This window comes from Pipistrellus hanaki, assembly GCF_964339955.1.
Source record: "Pipistrellus hanaki genome assembly, chromosome: 18".
In the NCBI taxonomy this organism is placed as follows: domain Eukaryota; kingdom Metazoa; phylum Chordata; class Mammalia; order Chiroptera; family Vespertilionidae; genus Pipistrellus; species Pipistrellus hanaki.
This window is the reverse complement of record NC_140520.1, coordinates 30,083,200-30,087,677: the sequence shown is the minus strand read 5'-3', so window position 1 is coordinate 30,087,677 and position 4,478 is coordinate 30,083,200.

Genomic DNA, 4,478 nt, shown 5'->3' with positions numbered 1-4,478 from the left:
GCATGCTGCATAGGATTCCCATAAATTCCTTAATACTGTTACCAGGCAATTAGTGTTTTATATTTTGCCACATTTTTACATCTTTGCCCACAGCTCTAATGATTTCTTTGGGATAAACTCTAAACAGAAGTGGAGGTGTAAAAGTCATGTCCTTTGCAAAACTTTCAACATACAACAGAGGCATATTAAAAACTAAAAATTTGAGTGTATTGCTGCACCCAAAACGTTTATTCACAATTGCTGACATTTTGCTTCTTTGCCAACTAAAGAACAAAATGTCAGCTCTTTTTTAAAGAATATATCTTATTGATTTTTTACAGAGAGGAAGAGAGAGGGATAGAGAGTTAGAAACATCAATGAGAGAGAAAAACATTGATCAGCTGCCTCCCACACATTCCCTACTGGATAGGTGCCTGCAACCAATGTACATGCCCTTGGCTGGAATCAAACTCAGGACCCTTGAATCCACAGGCCGACGACACTCTATCCATGGAGCCAAACCAGCTAGGGCAAAATGTCAGCTCCGTTTGTATGCTCTTTAATACCCCTTCTTACTCCTTTTAAAAGCCAAAAAAAAAATTGTAAATAAGAGGATAAATACACTACACGGTCATGGCTCCTGAATGCTTGTGTAGTTACAAAAAAAGTTAGTATATTTGTCTAGTATCATTAAATCCTTACACAATGAAAAAAAAAAAAAAGAAAAGAAAAGGTAATCTTAGAATACACTGACCTGGGGCTGGGGAAGGTAAGGGCAGAGGGTGGGGTGGGAACCGGGTGGAAGGGAGCTATGGGGGGGGGGGGGGAGAAAAACAATTGTAATAATCTGAGCAATAAAGATTTATTAAATTTAAAAAAAAAAAAGCCAGTCTTACCGATTTATTCACAACTCTACACGTAAATCTTGCTCATTCTTAATGTTCCAGAATTGAGATGGTGGAACCACAAAAATTCTCCCTCTTATCAGTTTCTACTCATTCCACCAATCATGGCATTAACCACATCCAGGAATCTGACACAATATAATACACGCTTGTTCTTACCCTTTTCAAAACGTGTATTTTGTCTTCAATAAATCACTTAGTTCCAAAATGGCAAGGGTCCTATAGGTTGAGACCCAATATTCTTAATGGCACGGTGTTTAATAATGTGCCTTCCCAGGGGCCTCTCAAGGGAGGAGGGGCAGAGGCATTTATATTGGGGCTTGGGGTGCAGTGGCCAAGCCATCTCGGTGATTTTGAAATCCAGAAGGCATTGAGACGATTCAGTGGCAGACTTTCAACCACGGAAATCTCAGCTATTATCCTAATTATGCCCGGTTAATATCACATTTGAGTAAAGGCTCTGGCTCTGTTATCTGTGGAAGTGGTTGTCCACTAGCGGAAGTGGTGAATCCATTTCCCACTGGGGGCTCGGGGTCGGGTCCTTTTGATATCTCCAGAAAAGGAGTTTTCTGAGACTAGATCTGGAGGCCTCAGGACAAAAATGGAACCGGAGGGGTGCTGGCACCTAGGCAACCTGCGGCCTGGGCTCTGGGTTTTTATTATATTTTCAGGTCCATTAGCTTTAGTCTTCCATCCAGGCCTCCTGGGAAGTCTCAAGAATGACGGGCCAGCTCTCGTTTCCTTTCTACCCTTCCTGAGTAGGGAGCTAGCTGCCTGTTTAAGGACCAGGCAGGGACCCACCATTTCCAGGAAACCTTGGCCTCGCACCCTGCAGCTGGAGCTGCCAGTGGGGACCCAATGGGATTAGACTTTGGCCAGGCCACGCCCCGTTCCCTCCTCAGCTAACCCAGGGCCCTGGGGCCTACGGCCCCGCCCCTGAGCACGCCACTGGCCCCGCCCCAGTGTGACGTAATGGCCCAGTCCACGCCCACTAACGGCCATGTCCTTGACACTTTTTGAGTCCAGGGATTGTGGTGCTTCCTGGCCTCCCTCAAAACCACAGATACGCACTGTCCCTCGGGTTCCCCGTTGATGTCCAGACAATGACAGCATCCTTCAGCCGCCTGGAGAGTCCCTTTTCGCGGGGCTTCCTTGGGGTGCTTTTGCTGGCCCTAGAGCTCCTGCTACCCACATGCTCAGGTAGGGGAAGGGCCAGGGTGTCAGCTCTGGGGGGAAACTAGAGCGGGAGGGGAGCTGGCCCAGCAGAGAGGAGGGCGAAGGGAAGTTTGCTTGGTGTGGGGGGTAGGGGCTCAGAGGTTGGTGGACCCAGGTGATGCGGGTTCAGGTAGAAGCCTTTTAGCCACAGATGCTCGGGGTTGTTCTGTGGAGGATTCAGGAGGGAGGGGACCCCATAGGGCCCGCGAGGAGGGTGGTTAAGGCGATAGGTACTGTGCCATGCCAAGCGCTGGGTGCAGCCAGTGTTTGTCTGGAGCCAAGCTGTGTGCTTAGCAAAAGCTTGCAGGTGTTTGGGGACTGAGCTAATCGAGATGCTCAGAGATTAACAAAGAGCATATATGCATAGGTGCATAACCCATGCATAACTCCAGGCCCCATACAGGAATGCCTGGAGTGGGGTATGGTTGGGGGGACAGAATGGATGGGGGCAGAAGGACAGGGGAATGAGGAACAACTAATAATACTGTCAACAATTAAGTAAATAAGATTGGAAGCCCTGACCAGGTGCTGAAGGTGAGGGCTTGCTCCCCAAGGCCCAGCTGTGTGTGGGGAGGTTGCTTGGGGGAGTGCTGGGCCCATGGGCAGGCTTTGCCCTGTGCTCCTGGGCTCAGTGAAGCCTTGGTGAGTGGGCGCTGTGCCCACTGGGTTGGGCTGGGGGATCCCAGGCCAGGGGTACCAGGTGTGTGCTTTCCAGAAGGGTCCAGGCCAGAGGGGCAGGGTGAGGGGCAAGGAAGCTCACTGCTTGCTTTGTATGGGTTTGGGGAGCGTGTTACCCACAGAGCCCTTAGTGAGTGAGAGCTAGCTGGAGGGCCCGGGATTAGAAGGACACACAGTGCTTTTTGTACAAAAAGGTAACAGGCTGCTTGTTATCCCCAATTAATACAGGTATTGGTTTGCAGGCTGTTTTTTTTTTTTTTTTTTTTTTTTTTTTTTTTTTTTTTTTTTTTTCCCCCATGGCATCATGTTCTAATTCCCATGCAATATAGATAATATCCTATGGTATTCCTAAATGTATTATACTTTGGGCATTGTGTTTTCTTTTGTTCATTAGGTTGGGGCCCATTTGAGAAGTTAGAAGCAACCAAGAAAATACTGGTAACAAAACCTAGTGATAAATTAATCATAATAAATGATCAATAAATAACATCAATAGGCTTTTCCCCTATAGTTGGAGGCCATCCACTAAGTTTGATTCATGTTTCACTGAATGCAAAATATAATGCAGAATAAAATACTTATTCTATAAAACATATACAATAAAAGGACAACCATTTTATACTTCGATGCATTTCAAACTGTCATTGTATGCATGTGTGTTTCTATGCCCGAGTGACTTTTAGGATCCTATTACATAGACAGTTTGTATGGTGCATTCTCTCCTTAGGAGAATTCATTCAATAAAGATCTGCCTTGCATGTGCCAGGCCCTGTGCTAGTTCTGGGGACACACTGGTGACCAATAACAAGCCATTCCTACTTTCATGATGCTTATTCCACTCTTGGTCTGTTTGCACAGGAACACACATGAACATAAACAGTGGCTGTGCTTTGCTCCCTGTTAGATCCCCAGTGCCAGGCGCACAGTAGGCAATTAATAAAGGTTTGCTGACATTTACTGGGACTGGTGGACAGTCACCAAACCACAGTGCTGGTGTGACAACCCCAGTCAGGGGCCCTGGAGGAAGGAGCCTGACTCTCTGAGAGCCTTTAACAAGTGACTGCTGAGAGGGAAGGCCCTTCTGCTCAGAGGCCACACTCTGCCACTTTGGGGCTTCTGCACTTGCAACTGTCTGCAGGCTAAATGGTCCCAGGTTTGATGCTAGCCAAGGCCACATGCCCAGGTTTCAGGCTCCATCCCCAGTAGGGGGTGTGCAGGAGGCAGCTGATCATCATTGATCATTCTTCCTCATCATTGATGTTTTTATCTCTCTCTCTCACTCTCTTCCTCTCTGAAATTAATAAAAATATATTTTATAAAAGATATATGGATCTCTAGCTGGTTTGGCTGAGTGGATAGAGCATTAGCTAATGTACTGAGGGTCCCAGGTTCGAGTCCAGTTAAGAGCACATGCCTATGTTGGGGGCTCGATACCAGTGGAGGACTTGCAGGAGGCAGCCGATCCATGATTCTCTCTCATCATGAATGTTTCTATTTCTCTCTCCCTCTCTGAAATCAATAAAAATATATATTTAAAAAAGATATATGGAACAGTATGTTCATTGCAGCATTACTTACAATAGTTAAGACTTGGAAACTAAGTGTCCTTCAACAAATGATTGGATATAGAGGGAGAGGTACATATGTACAGTGGAATACAACTCATTTATAAAAAAATATTAAACTGCCATTTGCAACAAC